Source organism: Aedes albopictus, chromosome 3 (genome assembly GCF_035046485.1).
Source record: "Aedes albopictus strain Foshan chromosome 3, AalbF5, whole genome shotgun sequence".
NCBI classification, from domain to species: Eukaryota; Metazoa; Arthropoda; class Insecta; order Diptera; family Culicidae; genus Aedes; species Aedes albopictus.
The window spans coordinates 120,521,671-120,539,553 of NC_085138.1; the positions used below are offsets into that span (position 1 = coordinate 120,521,671).

The window sequence follows — 17,883 nt, forward strand, 5'->3', positions numbered from 1 at the left end:
TACTACTTGGATGCTGTAGCTTTCATTTGATGCTGAGAGAACTCAAATCGATTGCACACGGCTGATTCATTTATTATGAAGCATTTTGTCAAAGACCTCTTAAAAAGTTAAGTTGTATTACTCCAAAGTACTCCCCGAAAGATATCTCGGTTACAAAATGTCCAATCGGAATGAAATTCAAAAGCGTTCTTCTAGGGTGCAGTAGCTTTCGTTTCGGGCCTTAAGAACCCGAATCGGTTGATAGACGGCTGAGAAATTTATGGTGATACACTTTGTCAAAAATATCTAAAATAATTAAGTTGTACTACTCCCTAGCACTCTTTGAAAGATATCTCGGTAACCGAACGTCCAATCAAAAAAAAAATCAATAGCGTTCTACCAGGATGTAGTAGCTTTCGTTTGGGGCCTTAAGAACCCAAATCGGTTGATAGACGGCTGAGAAATTTATGGTGATACACTTTGTCAAAAATATCTAAAATAATTAAGTTGTACTACTCCCTAGCACTCTTTGAAAGATATCTCGGTAACCGAACGTCCAATCAAAATAAAATTCAATAGCGTTCTACTAGGATGTAGTAGCTTTCATTTGCTTCCAAGAGAACTCAAATCGGTCAACAGATGGCTGAGAACCGTGAGTGACATTTTTTTGTAACATACATACACACATACACACACACACACATACACACACACGCACATACAGACATTTGCTCAATTCGTCGAGCTGAGTTGATTGGTATATGTGACTCGGCCCTGCGGGCCTCGGATCGAAAGTCGGTTTTCCAAGCGGTATTTATACCCTTCTTATGGGTGTAAGAAGGGTAAAACATGAATTTTTTAAACAGCTCTTATTTGAAAACCATCAACGACGCAGCCGAGAGCACCATCGGGTACGTGGAACGGAATCGACGAAACGAATGGTTCGACGAAGAGTGCAGAACGGTTTTGGAGGAGAAGAACGCAGCGAGGGCGGTAATGCTGCAGCAAGGAACTCGACAGAACGTGGAACGTTACAAACAGAAGCGGAAACAGCAGACCCGCCTCTTTCGGGAGAAAAAGCGCCGCCTGGAAGAAGCGGAGTGTGAAGAAATGGAACTGCTGTGCCGTTCCCAAGAAACACGGAAGTTCTATCAGAAACTCAACGCATCCCGCAACGGCTTCGTGCCGCGAGCCGAAATATGCAGGGATAAAGACGGAGGCCTCTTGACGGACGGACGTGAGGTGATCGAAAGGTGGAAGCAGCACTTCGATCAGCACCTGAACGGCGTGGAGAACGTAGGCACGGGAGCCCACGGCAACGGAAGGAACGACGACGCCAGTGCAGCGGAGGACGGAAATGAACCAACTCCCACGCTGAGGGAAGTTAAGGATGCCATTCACCAGCTCAAAACCAACAAAGCAGCTGGTAAGGATGGTATCGCAGCTGAACTCATCAAGATGGGCCCAGAAAAGTTGGCCACCTGTCTGCATCGGCTGATAGTCAGGATCTGGGAAACCGAACAGCTACCGGAGGAGTGGAAGGAAGGGGTAATCTGCCCCATTCACAAGAAAGGCGACCATTTGGAATGTGAGAACTTCAGGGCGATCACTATTTTGAATGCTGCCTACAAAGTGCTATCCCAGATCATCTTCCGTCGTCTGTCACCTAAAACAAATGAGTTCGTGGGAAGTTATCAAGCCGGCTTCATCGACGGCCGGTCGACAACGGACCAGATCTTTACCGTACGGCAAATCATCCAGAAATGCCGTGAATACCAGGTCCCAACGCACCACCTGTTCATCGACTTCAAAGCGGCATACGATAGTATCGACCGCGCAGAGCTATGGAGAATCATGGACGAAAACGGCTTTCCTGGGAAGCTGACTAGACTGATTAAAGCAACGATGGACGGTGTGCAAAACTGCGTAAGGGTTTCGGGTGAACTATCCAGTTCATTCGTATCTCGCCGGGGACTGCGACAAGGTGACGGACTCTCATGTCTACTTTTCAACATCGCGCTGGAAGGTGTGATGCGACGAGCAGGGCTCAACAGCCGGGGAACGATTTTCACAAAATCCGGTCAATTTGTGTGCTTTGCGGACGACATGGACATTATCGCTAGAACATTTGGAACGGTGGCAGAACTGTACACCCGCCTGAAACGCGAAGCAGCAAAGGTCGGACTGGTGGTGAATGCCTCAAAAACGAAGTACATGCTGGTAGGCGGAACCGAACACGACCGGATCCGTCTGGGTAGTAATGTTACGAATTACGATAGACGGGGATACTTTCGAGGTGGTGGAGGAATTCGTCTACCTCGGATCCTTACTGACGGCTGACAACAACGTGAGCCGTGAAATTCGGAGGCGCATCATCAGCGGAAGTCGGGCCTACTACGGGCTCCAGAAGAAACTGCGGTCGAAAAAGATTCACCCACGCACCAAATGCACCATGTACAAAACGTTAATAAGACCGGTAATCCTCTACGGGCACGAGACATGGACCATGCTCGAGGAGGACCCGCAATAGGCCGTCCCTTATTTTGCAAAAATTGGAAATGTTATAAGTTCGTTAGTGGAAAATGATCGTTTTAGCTAAGAAATGATCGTGTCAGAATTTGAAGTCCTTATCTCAAGGCTAAGTGGTCCCTCAAGGGGCCTAAAGTTGTCAAAAATTGTATGGGACCAAAAAAACATGAAATTTTTTTTGACAAAAAAAATACGCTATTCTACTAAAACCGGTGATTTTAGGACCCTAAAGGGCCAAAAATGTGCTTAGAATTGCAATATCTCTACTCGTTTTTGAGTTATTGAACAAAATAGTGTAGGTTCTCTATGGAATCTAAAAAAAATGGTCAAAAATGCTGATTTTCCGGTTGTTTTTTGTTAATAACTCAAAAACGAGTAGAGATATCGCAAATCTAAGCACATTTTTGGCCCTTTAGGGTCCTAAAATCACCGGTTTTAGTTGAATAGCGTATTTTTTTGTCGAAAAAAAATTCATGTTTTTTTGGTCTCATACCATTTTTGACAACTTTAGGCCCCTTGTGGGACCACTTAGCCTTGAGATACGGACTTCAAATTTTGACACGATCATTTATTAGCTGAAACGATCATTTTCCACTAACGAAATTATAACATTTCTAATTTTTGCAAAATAAGGGACGGCCTAACCCGCAAGCACTCGGAGTTTTCGAGCGACGAGTGCTAAGGACGATCTTCGGCGGCGTACAGGAGAACGGTGTGTGGCGGAGAAGGATGAACCACGAGCTCGCTGCACTTTACGGCGAACCCAGCATCCAGAAGGTGGCCAAAGCCGGAAGGATACGGTGGGGAGGGCATGTTGCAAGAATGCCGGACAACAACCCTGCAAAGCTGGTGTTTGCAACGGATCCGGTTGGCACAAGAAGGCGTGGAGCGCAGAGAGCACGATGGGCGGACCAGGTGGAGCGTGACTTGGCGAGCATTGGGCGTGACCGAGGATGGAGAGCGGCAGCCACAAACCGAGTATTGTGGCGTACTATTGTTGATTATGTCTTGTCTTAATGATGTGGAACAAATAAATGTATGTATGTATGTATGTAATTTGAAAACCGGCAAATTTCTGCAAAATATTTAAACGTTTTTATGCAGCCCTAGGCATGATGTTTAAGATGTACTGTTCGAAATTGTGGCGACACGAACCGTTTTTCAACTTAAAAATTACCAAAATTCCTAAAGTACAATATATGAAAATTTGAAAAGTTTTGTGACATATTAATTTTGCACCATACGTGCATTTAAACCAGGCCTGCCCAACCTTTCGCGGCCGCGGGCCACAGGTTACACTCCACATTAGTCGACAAGTTGCTCAAAGTTCTTGTTGAAATGTGTGTAGCAATTCATTCATTTTAATTCTCAAAATTTCACATACACCTCCACATGGAAGTAACCTGATGCTTCTTTGAAATTTGTAAACTAAAATAAGTGTTTAATTATTTCTATTAAATATAAACTCTAATTAATCTAAATTCACTCTAAAAATATCAAAAAAGATTTTTTAAATACGTTTTTTTAAAAAGAAAAAAAAACGAAAAATATTATTACTCGGGCCAAATTATGTTATTTTTCTTCATTCGTGCCGCGGGCCGCACAAAATGTCCTCACGGGCCGTACGTTGAGCAGCCCTGATTTAAACTGTTCAACAACAAGCTTTCATATGCTGGATAATATAAAACATATATTACATTCTCAAAATATTAATATTTTACTTTTTTCGAATGGTGCATTTTCTAATTTTGTGACTTAGGCCACTTTGGTAGTGAAAATGTCCTTGAAATATAAAAGTTTGTATGCTTTGAATTAAGAATCTTAAAACTACAATACATTAACTTTGTTATAAGATAAAATAAAGTTTAAAAATATCAAATTAGTTTTTTGAGAGTTTTAGCCGCCCCTTTGTATGGAGCCCGACCAATGTGCGGTATAGGAACTTGTCGTAATAGAAATTTCATCGACTTTCTTGGACATACAGGCACGAAGTCTCTCACACGATACATAAATGCAAAATAATCTTTGACAGAGACAGCTTTCAGGCAATTACTGTGTTGAATTGTGTTCATAGCTGAGATGCAGGCTTCATCCCAGTTGAGACGTTAAACAAAAAAAGAAGATATAAATCATAAAACAAAATGTAAATATAGATACATCTCCAACACATCAGTATGTAGATATACAAAAACCTGCTAAACCTCTCTCGTTATCCCATAGAATCCCGATTCCATTAAGCTAAATACAAGCTGTCACAATTTTATGAAGCGAATCCCTACGCATCTTGTGCGAAGCGTATAAACCATCTGAGAGCGCTCCCATACTACGCGAGCTTGTTTGCGTGTCGTCTAAGAAGATTAGGGATTTATTGGCGGCACATGTGATGAGACTGCTAACAAGCAATATATATTTGCGAGCTTTGCTTCGTATAATCTTCCCCAAAAGGCATTCAATTTTCATATCGCTACGGTGGAAGCTAATATTTGATGGAAGCTTGAAGTGTCTTGAGATCAGCATCGCAATTTTATGCGTTGTTGATAAGAATGGCGTGTAGTAATTAAGCTTGTTAAACATTTGGTAACACGAGCATTTTAGGCTTTTAACGTTTCTGAACTCATCACGACGAAGTAAATTGAATAGAAGTGCTTTCTCATACAGGTACGGGCCGACATAATATTTACAACATTGTACATTTTCTACTTACAGCTATGAATCCATCGCTGAAGCCTCTGTAATCCCCAAGCTTTACCAGGACTCAGTTGGTTTTATTCGTTCAGTCTGGAGAAACCGTTTCTCGATGCGAGATGCTTAGATGGAGTGAGGACGTTTAGAGGTACCAACTGGACGTCACGTATACGGTAAGCACCAAAATGGGAACTAATCCCCGTTGCTTGTAGAATTTTCGCAATCAAACTTGTAGATTGCTTAAATTTTGCTATCTACCAAATCGGATTGACATCGGTATATTGTTTTGTTTGTTCCCTTCACTTTGTTTCTTATCTTTGATCTTTCACTACATTTACAATCAATCTCGGGATGGAAATGACGTACATCCACGCAGCACAAAACACCCCAATTTTCCAATATTGTCCCGGCTATTCACAATTTTCACAAACACATATTTCTCCATACTTATCGTTCACAATTCGTTTCCCCGCATGAAGCATCGATCCAATAAAATCCCTTCCAACTTCCAACGTCTCGTGTCCTCACTGGAAAATATCATCCGTCCCCGTCGGACGTTTTATAGGTGGTTTATTCACAGCAATCACCAAATTTGATTTCCACCAAACACTAAGCACCGGTGCGCCCCGATCGATCCCGAACGGATTTGATCCCTTTTTCCGTCCGGACGGAAAATCTCCTTAGTCTGACGGTGTGCCTTCTTATGCCCTGGTGATGCTTTCACTTTGTTCACCCAGCTTTGTACATTGTATCCCTTGTAATCCCACGGGACTGCGAAATGCGATTTAGAATCCAAAAAAGCGGTGTGGTCCCTCGTTCCAGTTTGGCTGATTGGTGCCTCCCACACGTGGGTATGGGTACCCGTTCCGAGTCACACAGTGCAGCGTTGCGGAAAAATCGGAGCTGGAACGAAAGAGAAATGATTCTGTTAACAATAATGCCATAAAATTATGAAATTGCAAATTTACTCCTATGGTTTCAAACCATGTGGGATATAACATTTTCACGTAGTATCATTTTGATTTTTATTTCAAATGCACCCAATTTTGTTACACGTGAATCAAACAAATCAATAACATGCTTAAGAATAAACTTTTTGGTGGAGTTTTTAGTAAGACCAAAGAAATGATAAGAAAACCTATGGTAGTGAACGTTTTTGAGGAATTTCCGAAAAAAAACTTTGGGGGAATTTTCGAAGAAATTCCTCAAGGAATTCCCGAAGCAATTATTGGAGGAATTAGTAGAACAATCAAGAGGCATTTCCGAGAAAATTCCTGGAGGAACTTCCGAAAGAATTCCTGAAGGAATTTCCGAAGTAATTCCTGAAGGAATTTCTGAAGTAATTCCTGAAGGAATATCTGAAGTAATTCCTGAACGAATTTCCGAAGGAATTCCTGGAGGAATTTCTGAAGGAATTCTTGGAGAAATTTCCGAAGGAATTCTTGGAGGAATTTCCGAAGGAATTCTTGGAAGAATTTCCGAAGGAACTCCTGGACGAATTCCTGGAGGAGTTCCCGAAGCAATTATTGGAGGAATTAGTGAAACAATCCGGAGGAATTTCCGAAAGAATCCCTGGAGAAATTTCTGAGAGAATCCCTGAAGGAATTTCCGAGAGAATTTCTGGTGAATTTTTAAGAGAGTTTCTGGATGAATTTCCGAGAGAATTTCTGGAGAAAACAAATCAATAACATGCTTAAGAATAAACTTTTTGGTGGAGTTTTTAGTAAGACCAAAGAAATGATAAGAAAAACTATGGTAGTGAACGTTGTTGAGGAATTTCCGAAAAAAACTTTTGGGGGAATTTTCGAAGAAATTCCTCAAGGAATTCCCGAAGCAATTATTGGAGGAATTAGTAGAACAATCAAGAGGCATTTCCGAGAAAATTCCTGGAGGAACTTCCGAAAGAATTCCTGAAGGAATTTCCGAAGTAATTCCTGAAGGAATTTCTGAAGTAATTCCTGAAGAAATATCCGAAGTAATTCCTGGAGGAATTTCCGAAGGAATTCCTGGAGGAATTTCTGAAGGAATTCTTGGAGGAATTTCCGAAGGAATTCCTGGAGGAATTTCCGAAGGAATTCCTGGAGAAATTTCCGAAGGAATTCCTGGAAGAGTTTCCGAAGGAATTCCTGGAGGAATTTCCGAAGGAATTCCTGGAGGAATTTCCGAAGGAATTCCTGGAGAAATTTCCGAAGGAATTCCTGGAGGAATTTCCGAAGGAATTCCTGGAGGAATTTCCGAAGGAATTCCTGGAGGAATTTCCGAAGGAATTCCTGGAGGAATTTCCGAAGGAATTCCTGGAGGAATTTCCGAAGGAATTCCTGGAGGAATTTCCGAAGGAATTCCTGGAGGAATTTCCGAAGGAATTCCTGGAGGAATTTCCGAAGGAATTCCTGGAGGAATTTCCGAAGGAATTCCTGGAGGAATTTTCGAAGGAATTCCTGGAGGAATTTCCGAAGGAATTCCTGGAGGAATTTCCGAAGGAATTCCTGGAGGAATTTCCGAAGGAATTCCTGGAGGAATTTCCGAAGGAATTCCAGGAGGAATTTCCGAAGGAATTCCTGGAGGAATTTCCGAAGGAATTCCTGGAGGAATTTCCGAAGGAATTCCTGGAGGAATTTCCGAAGGAATTCCTGGAGGAATTTCCGAAGGAATTCCTGGAGGAATTTCCGAAGGAATTCCTGGAGGAATTTCCGAAGGAATTCCTGGAGGAATTTCCGAAGGAATTCCTGGAGGAATTTCCGAAGGAATTCCTGGAGGAATTTCCGAAGGAATTCCTGGAGGAATTTCCGAAGGAATTTCTGGAGAAATTTCCGAAGGAATTCCTGGAGAAATTTCCGAAAGAATTCCTGGAGAAATTTCCGAAAGAATTCCTGGAGAAATTTCCGAAGGAATTCCTGGAGGAATTTCCGAAGGAATTCCTGGAGGAATTTCCGAAGGAATTCCTGGAGGAATTTCCGAAGGAATTCCTGGAGGAATTTCCGAAGGAATTCCTGGAGGAATTTCCGAAGGAATTCCTGGAGGAATTTCCGAAGGAATTCCTGGAGGAATTTCCGAAGGAATTCCTGGAGGAATTTCCGAAGGAATTCCTGGAGGAATTTCCGAAGGAATTCCTGGAGGAATTTCCGAAGGAATTCCTGGAGGAATTTCCGAAGGAATTCCTGGAGGAATTTCCGAAGGAATTCCTGGAGGAATTTCCGAAGGAATTCCTGGAGGAATTTCCGAAGGAATTCCTGGAGGAATTTTCGAAGGAATTCCTGGAGGAATTTCCGAAGGAATTCCTGGAGGAATTTCCGAAGGAATTCCTGGAGGAATTTCCGAAGGAATTCCTGGAGGAATTTCCGAAGGAATTCCTGGAGGAATTTCCGAAGGAATTCCTGGAGGAATTTCCGAAGGAATTCCTGGAGGAATTTCCGAAGGAATTCCTGGAGGAATTTCCGAAGGAATTCCTGGAGGAATTTCCGAAGGAATTCCTGGAGGAATTTCCGAAGGAATTCCTGGAGGAATTTCCGAAGGAATTCCTGGAGGAATTTCCGAAGGAATTCCTGGAGGAATTTCCGAAGGAATTCCTGGAGGAATTTCCGAAGGAATTCCTGGAGGAATTTCCGAAAGAATTCCTGGAGAAATTTCCGAAAGAATTCCTGGAGGAATTTCCGAAGGAATTCCTGGAGAAATTTCCGAAAGAATTCCTGGAGAAATTTCCGAAAGAATTCCTGGAGGTATTTCCGAAGGAATTCCTGGAGGAATTTCCGAAGGAATTCCTGGAGGAATTTCCGAAGGAATTCCTGGAGGAATTTCCGAAGGAATTCCTGGAGGAATTTCCGAAGGAATTCCTGGAGGAATTTCCGAAGGAATTCCTGGAGGAATTTCCGAAGGAATTCCTGGAGGAATTTCCGAAGGAATTCCTGGAGAAATTTCCGAAAGAATTCCTGGAGGAATTTCCGAAGGAATTCCTGGAGGAATTTCCGAAGGAATTCCTGGAGGAATTTCCGAAGGAATTCCTGGAGGAATTTCCGAAGGAATTCCTGGAGGAATTTCCGAAGGAATTCCTGGAGGAATTTCCGAAGGAATTCCTGGAGGAATTTCCGAAGGAATTCCTGGAGGAATTTCCGAAGGAATTCCTGGAGGAATTTCCGAAGGAATTCCTGGAGGAATTTCCGAAGGAATTCCTGGAGGAATTTCCGAAGGAATTCCTGGAGGAATTTCCGAAGGAATTCCTGGAGGAATTTCCGAAGGAATTCCTGGAGGAATTTCCGAAGGAATTCCTGGAGGAATTTCCGAAGGAATTCCTGGAGGAATTTCCGAAGGAATTCCTGGAGGAATTTCCGAAGGAATTCCTGGAGGAATTTCCGAAGGAATTCCTGGAGGAATTTCCGAAGGAATTCCTGGAGGAATTTCCGAAGGAATTCCTGGAGGAATTTCCGAAGGAATTCCTGGAGGAATTTCCGAAGGAATTCCTGGAGGAATTTCCGAAGGAATTCCTGGAGGAATTTCCGAAGGAATTCCTGGAGGAATTTCCGAAGGAATTCCTGGAGGAATTTCCGAAGGAATTCCTGGAGGAATTTCCGAAGGAATTCCTGGAGGAATTTTCGAAGGAATTCCTGGAGGAATTTCCGAAGAAATTCCTGGAGGAATTTCCGAAGGAATTCCTGGAGGAATTTCCGAAGGAATTCCAGGAGGAATTTCCGAAGGAATTCCTGGAGGAATTTCCGAAGGAATTCCTGGAGGAATTTCCGAAGGAATTCCTGGAGGAATTTCCGAAGGAATTCCTGGAGGAATTTCCGAAGGAATTCCTGGAGGAATTTCCGAAGGAATTCCTGGAGGAATTTCCGAAGAAATTCCTGGAGAAATTTCCGAAGAATTTCCTGGAGAAATTTCCGAAAGAATTCCTGGAGAAATTTCCGAAGGAATTCCTGGAGGAATTTCCGAAGGAATTCCTGGAGGAATTTCCGAAGGAATTCCTGGAGGAATTTCCGAAGGAATTCCTGGAGGAATTTCCGAAGGAATTCCTGGAGGAATTTCCGAAGGAATTCCTGGAGGAATTTCCGAAGGAATTCCTGGAGGAATTTCCGAAGGAATTCCTGGAGGAATTTCCGAAGGAATTCCTGGAGGAATTTCCGAAGGAATTCCTGGAGGAATTTCCGAAGGAATTCCTGGAGGAATTTTCGAAGGAATTCCTGGAGGAATTTCCGAAGGAATTCCTGGAGGAATTTCCGAAGGAATTCCTGGAGGAATTTCCGAAGGAATTCCTGGAGGAATTTCCGAAGGAATTCCAGGAGGAATTTCCGAAGGAATTCCTGGAGGAATTTCCGAAGGAATTCCTGGAGGAATTTCCGAAGGAATTCCTGGAGGAATTTCCGAAGGAATTCCTGGAGGAATTTCCGAAGGAATTCCTGGAGGAATTTCCGAAGGAATTCCTGGAGGAATTTCCGAAGGAATTCCTGGAGGAATTTCCGAAGGAATTCCTGGAGGAATTTCCGAAGGAATTCCTGGAGGAATTTCCGAAGGAATTCCTGGAGGAATTTCCGAAGGAATTCCTGGAGGAATTTCCGAAGGAATTCCTGGAGGAATTTCCGAAGGAATTCCTGGAGGAATTTCCGAAGGAATTCCTGGAGGAATTTCCGAAGGAATTCCTGGAGGAATTTCCGAAGGAATTCCTGGAGGAATTTCCGAAGGAATTCCTGGAGGAATTTCCGAAGGAATTCCTGGAGGAATTGCCGAAGGAATTCCTGGAGGAACTGCCGAAGGAATTCCTGGAGGAACTGCCGAAGGAATTCCTGGAGGAACTGCCGAAGGAATTCCTGGAGGAACTGCCGAAGGAATTCCTGGAGGAATTTCCGAAGGAATTCCTGGAGGAATTTCCGAAGGAATTCCTGGAGGAGTTTCCGAAGAAATTCCTGGAGGAATTTCTGAAGGAATTGCTGGAGGAGTTTCCGAAGGAATTCCTAGAGGAGTTTCACGAAGAATTTTTGAAAGAATTCCTAGAGGAACTTCCGAAGCGATTCGCAGGAGGAATTTCCGAAGAAATTTCTAGGAGGAATTTCCAAAAGAATTGCTGAAGGAATTTCCGAAGGAATTCCAGGAGGAATTGTCGAAGTAATTTTTGCAGGAATTTCTGAAGGAATTGCTGGAGGAGTTTCCGAAGGAATTCCTAGAGGAGTTCCAGGAAGAATTTTTGAAATAATTCCTGGAGGAACTTCCGAAGCGATTCGCAGGAGGAATTTCCGAAGAAATTTCTAGGAGGAATTTCCAAAAGAATTGCTGAAGGAATTTCCGAATGAATTCCAGGAGGAATTGTCGAAGTAATTCCTGCAGGAATTTCTGAAGGAATTGCTGGAGGAGTTTCCGAAGGAATTCCTGGAGGAATTGCCGCAGTAATTCCTGCAGGAATTTCTGAAGGAATTCCTGCAGGAATTTCTGAAGGAATTCCTGGAGGAATTTCCGAAGGAATTCCTGGAGGAATTTCCGAAGCGATTCCTGGAGGAATTTCCGAAGGAATTCCTGGAGGAATTTCCGAAGGAATTCCTGGAGGAATTTCCGAAGGAATTCCTGGAGGAATTTCTGAAGGAATTCCTGGAGGAATTTCCGAAGGAAGTCCTGGAGGAATTTCCGAAGGAATTCCTGGAGGAATTTCCGAAAGAATTCCTGGAGGAATTTCCGAAGGAATTCCTGGAGTAATTTCCGAAGGAACTCCTGGAGTAATTCCCGAAGGAATTCCTGGAGTTATTCCCGAAGGAATTCCTGGAGGAATTTCTGAAGGAATTCCTGGAGGAATTTCCGAAGGAATTCCTGGAGGAACTTCCGAAGGAATTCCTGGAGGAATTTCTGAAGGAATTCCTGGAGGAATTTCCGAAGGAATTCCTGGAGGAATTTCCGAAGGAATTCCTGGAGGAATTTCCGAAGGAATTCCTGGAGGAATTTCCGAAGGAATTCCTGGAGGAATTTCCGAAGGAATTCCTGGAGGAATTTCCGAAGGAATTCCTGGAGGAATTTCCGAAGGAATTCCTGGAGGAATTTCCTAAGGAATTCCTGGAGGAATTTCCGAAGGAATTCCTGGAGGAATTTCCGAAGAAATTCCTGGAGGAATTTCCGAAAGAATTCCTGGAGTAATTTCCGAAGGAATTCCTGGAGTAATTTCCGAAGGAATTCCTGGAGGAATTTCCGAAGGAATTCCTGGAGGAATTTCCGAAGGAATTCCTGGAGGAATTTCCGAAGGAACTCCTGGAGTAATTTCCGAAGGAATTCCTGGAGTAATTTCCGAAGGAATTCCTGAAGGAATTTCATAGAACTCCTGGCTGAATTTCCGAAGGAATTTCTTGAAGAATGTCCGAAGGAATTCCTGGAGGAATTTCCGAAGAAATTCCTGGAGGGATTTCTGAAGGAATTCCTGGAGGAATTTCCGAAGGAATTCCTGGAGGAATTTCCGAAGGAATTTCTGGAGGAATTTCCGAAGGAATTCCTGGAGGAATTTCCGAAGGAATTCCTGGAGGAATTTGCGAAGGAATTCCTGGAGGAATTTCCGAAGGAATTCCTGGAGGAATTTCCGAAGGAATTCCTGGAGGAATTTCCGAAGGAATTCCTGGAGGAATTTCCGAAGGAATTCCTGGAGGAATTTCCGAAGAAATTCCTAGAGGAATTTCCGAAGGAATTCCTGGAGGAATTTCCGAAGGAATTCCTGGAGGAATTTCCGAATGAATTCCTGGAGGGATTTCCGGAGGAATTCCTGGAGGAATTTCCGAAGGAATTCCTGGAGGAATTTCCGAAGGAATTCCTAGAGGAATTTCCGAAGGAATTCCTAGAGGAATTTCCGAAGGAATTCCTGGAGGAATTTCCGAAGAAATTCCTGGAGGAATTTCCGAAGAAATTCCTGGAGGAATTTCCGAAGAAATTCCTGGAGGAATTTCCGAAGGAATTCCTGGAGGAATTTCCGAAGGAATTCCTGGAGGAATTTCCGAAGGAATTCCTGGAGGAATTTCCGAAGGAATTCCTGGAGGAATTTCCGAAGGAATTCCTGGAGGAATTTCCGAAGGAATTCCTGGAGGAATTTCCGAAGGAATTCCTGGAGGAATTTCCGAAGGAATTCCTGGAGGAATTTCCGAAGGAATTCCTGGAGGAATTTCCGAAGGAATTCCTGGAGGAATTTCCGAAGGAATTCCTGGAGGAATTTCCGAAGGAATTCCTGGAGGAATTTCCGAAGGAATATATTTCTATCAGAAAATTAAAGAAATTCGCCGTTACATATCGAGAAATGCAAAAAAGTTTTTGAAACATGAATTTCTGAAAATAAATAGCCATATTTTGTAATACGAACCACTCTAAAATTGTTTGACATTGCAAATTCCCTTAAAACTATGCTTTATATTGTATTTTTGAGTAATTCCTGTTGTTTTCTGTATCCAAAGTCCTATAAGTATTCAAAATATAATCAAATTGAAAAAGTGTCTAGTATGGGAAATTTTGACCTTTCAAGTTAAAAAAATCATATCTTAAAAACTAAAATATGTCCGCCAAGTTTCTTGAATTTTGCAATAAAAATATAAAACAGACTGCCTCTATGGTCTCATTTTCAGCAAGGTTCTTTCAGTTATCCCTCTCTGCCTCTAGGAATTTCTACAAAGTTTCTTTCAGGATTTCCTTGAGTAACCATCTCTAAATCTTCTTCAAGAGTTTCTAAAACAAAATCAATAGATTATTCTAAAATTTGGCCGTGTTTTTTATTCAAAAATGCCTTCAGAAATATTTCCTGAGATTCCTTCAGGGATGCTTTCAGACATAATCTCAAAGATTGCTACAGAACTGCGTGCATGTATTGCCTCACACTTTTCTTCAAACATTTTTATTGTATTTTTCCAGGAGTTATTCTTTTGGATTCCTCCAAGAACTCCTCTAGAAATTTCTGAAGGAATTATTAAGGCAATTCCAGGAAATCCTCGCAAAGCTTGAAGCATCTTTTTTTTTTGCAGAGATTCTTTCAGAGATTTTTTTTTAGAAATTCCTCAAGAGGTTTCTTTTAGAAATTCAGAACATCTTTTGGAACAACATATTTCAGAATTTATTGATAGAATTTTTGAGAGGTTCCTGCAGGTAGTGCTTCATATATTCAGAGACTAGGCATTTTTTTTTAATTCTCAAAGGCATTTCTCCCAAAATTCTTCTGGCAGTTTATCCAGGGGTTTCTACAAAAGTTCCTCCAGAGTTTGCTTATGAATTATTGAAACATTTTTCTTCCGAGTTTTAAATTTCAGAGTTTTTTTGTTGATACTTCTTGAATTAATGAAAAGATTCTTCTTCTTCTTGTGGACTTGACCTGCAACGCTTCAACTTAGTGTTCTTTGAGCACTTCAACAGTTATTAATTGAAGGACTTTCTTTGCCTGCCATTGCATGAATTTGTATATTGTGAGGCAAGGCCAATGATACACTATGCCCAGGGAGACAAGAAAAGTTTCCCAACCGGAACGGGAATCGAACCTGCCGTCTCCGGATTGGTGATCCAGCCTTAACCACTAGGCTAACTGGACACCCAGTTGAAAAGATTACTTCTGCCATTTCTGCAGAAATTACAATAAAATCTCTTCGTTCCCAATTTTCAAGAAAATCTTCAATAAATATCTCCATTTTTGGAGGAGGGTGTTAGTTTTTTTTACTTATTTGTTTATTTGAAAAGCTCGGGCGCCACATGGGCATAACTGAGCCGAAATCATTTGTTTTTACAGTGATTTAACATTTTACAATTTATTACTGCCTTAATTCTATGTTAGTTTGGCCGAAGTACTCACGGCTGTTTCGAGGTTAGGGGAAAAAATAAAAATCGAAAGGAGGGATTTATGGGTTTTACACTAAATTATTTGCTAACTTATACTAAAAAATTGATGGGACAAATTGTCCAAATCTGTAACGGAACTAAAAAGAAACGACTTTATTGGTAGGCAACGATAAGAAGAGGACAAATGGAAGGGGACGACGACAGAGAGGGGCGAACAACAAAACCAAATGGCGGACAACGAAACCAAGAAACGTACTACATCAAACTCTGACATCAACACGTTTCAAAAACTGATAAATGAAATTCATGTATTCCAAATCAAGGTCTGCCAACACTTCTCTAACGGGTTTCTGTTGTTTTCCTCGGACCCGGAGAGTTTCATACAGCTCAGATCTGACTTCACGATACTCATCGCATCCCCACACGACATGTTCGATATTCTGGTAAGCCACGCCGCAGACACAGAGATTGCTTTCCGAGAGCCCAATACGGAAGGTATGTGCGTTCAACAAATAGTGGTTGGGCATCAGCCGACAAATTACACGAATGAAATCGCGGCCTAAATCCAACCCTTTCAACCATAGCTTATTCGACACCTGTGGAATGATGGAGTGCAACCATCTAGCCATCTCTCCATCTCTCCATTTGTGTTTCCAGCTGATTAAGGTCTCCTGACGGGCCAATGCAAAAAAATCGTCGATAGTGATTTGACGCTCGTAAATATCGCCTTCGCTAGCGCCCATCTTAGCCAGAGAGTTCGCTTTCTCATTACCCGGAATCGAGCAATGTGAAGGGACTCATGCTATGATGATAGTGTATGAGCGTTTGGACAAAGCACTCAAGACTTGGCGTATTCCATTCAGGAAGTACGCTGAGTGCTTCATCAGTTTCATTGACCGAACAGCCTCCAGAGAGCTTAGACTGTCGGTAAAAATAAAATAGTGCTCAGGTGGAAGAGTGCTAACGTACTCTAAGGTGTAGTACATAGCCGCTAGCTTAGCAACGTATGATGAATTTCGCCCCAAATCGTATTCGGAGTTGGCAGCACCCTCTCAGATTACAATGAAACTTTCTGGATGTATAGACCTTGACTAGATAAGCCACTTTGCATACTTAGTTTCTTAAAAAATTACCTAGACTATCTTTTGAAAAGGGCTAAACTTTTTTTACCATTTTTTTTTCAAATGTGTTTGATAAAAAAATGACTACTCCTACAAGAAGGTGTTGTATGGGTGATAGTCACTAAATATTGAAAAAAAAAATCAAATTGAGTCCTACACTAAAAAAAATGTTTTTAAAAAATTCAAAGTCGATTTACAAAAAACACCATCTTTGATTTAATTATAGGATTTGGCTGGATGACTGTTGATTTTTCCTAGAGAATTTCTGCTTGCAGTCTGATAAATTGCGTTGATTAATTGTTTATCATCAATAGCCGGACCGAAACGTCGGCACTTTTAAGGAAAAAAAGTTTTTCAGACAAAAACTTTTTCATGTCCAAATGTTTTTTTTTCAGTGTCTTTTGTTATCATAAACTAAACCAGTGAAGGTATCATCTCAGAATTCAATAAAACACAATTTGTTAAGAGGTTTTGTCTCATTTATTCAAGGACATTTTGTCTTATTCATTCAATCAATTCAATTTTTATAATTAAATGAATACTATGTATTGTATGTAATGTATTCTCTTATGAAATGCCGGATTTTGCCTCAAATCGTATATGGAGTTAGCAGCACCTTCTCAGATTGCAGTGAAACTTTCTGGGTGTGCAGACCTTGACTAGATAAGCCACTTTGCATACTTACACACATACATACATACATACACACAGACATCATCTCAATTCGTCGAACTAAGTTGATTGATATGTTGGCTTGACCCATCGAGTTTTCTATCAAAATCTCGATTTATGAGTAAACACCAAGAGAAAAGCGAAAAATGTTTGAAAAACGTCAAAAAAAATTGAAAAAGCAAGAAAAAAATGTTAAATTATGCGATTAAAGGTGCAGAGCTGACGTTGTCCGCACACATAACTAACAACGGAAAAATCAGATCATGAAACAATGCAAATGTATCCTGAAGTGATGCATTAATTATTTTCTCGCATTTCAAACGAGAAGAGCGTCATGGCTCAGTAAATATTTGATTCATTCAGACGTAATAATAATCTCATCAACATATAATTTTCCATTCCACGCAGTCTGGAGCTCAAGTAGAAAGCACACATTTTAAGAACTACTTACTTGTACTCCTGTTGAAACGCTCACTGGCGGCTACTTCACTAAGACGTTCTTCAAAAAGGATTATAGCGTAGAAATTTTTGATGTTTGCTCGTAGATCGTAGAAAATAAATCGACAGTAAGCTGCTTCCAAAAACAGGTTATATGCTATCACAGACAGTTAGGTGGTTGAAATAGTTTTCCGTTGCACGAATATTACCGCCGAAAAATATCGATTCTCTACTTGCACACCGACTGACACTGACAACAGCCAACAATGAACTAGACACGGAAGCTATATCCTACAAACTGCACTCTAGACGTATAGCTAGTAAAACACTATTTTTTCGTCATCATCAAATTACAAATTGCTCCAACCGCTACTACCGTTAAATTGCACCACAAAATGAATCCGATTTGCAGATTTTCATTCCCGTTTGCACCAACACCGATGATGCTCCTTCGCTTCGCACCGCGCTCGACTCCAGAACAGCTGGGAACTATTTTTGGACTGGCTGTATCCTACCTACTATCCTGCACACTGAGCACACTGAGGCTGTCTGCTCCAGCTGCCACCCCGGCTCCAATCCACATTTCCCGAAAGCGATGCAAGGGTGCACGTGGAGTGAACGAGGAGACTGCCCTCGAGGGGAGGATGGAGGGTAAGACAAACTTCAATCAACTACACTACTGGATACTGTGTGAACT

At 41.7% G+C, this 17,883-nt stretch overlaps 1 protein-coding gene across 22 annotated transcripts in view; it reads right to left on the reverse strand.

The window, feature by feature from the left end:
- Positions 1 to 17,629, reverse strand: part of LOC115268722 (voltage-dependent calcium channel type A subunit alpha-1) — a 561,442-nt gene extending 543,813 nt beyond the window's left edge. For all 22 annotated transcript variants that reach the window (XR_009998921.1, XR_009998922.1, XR_009998923.1 and 19 more), the window contains exons 1-2: positions 17,200 to 17,629; positions 5,213 to 6,096 (exon numbers count right to left, since the gene is read on the reverse strand). The gene's annotated coding sequence lies outside the window, so the exon portion shown is untranslated. The remainder of the gene's footprint in view (positions 1 to 5,212; positions 6,097 to 17,199) is intronic.
- Between the last annotated feature and the right edge of the window lie 254 nt (positions 17,630 to 17,883).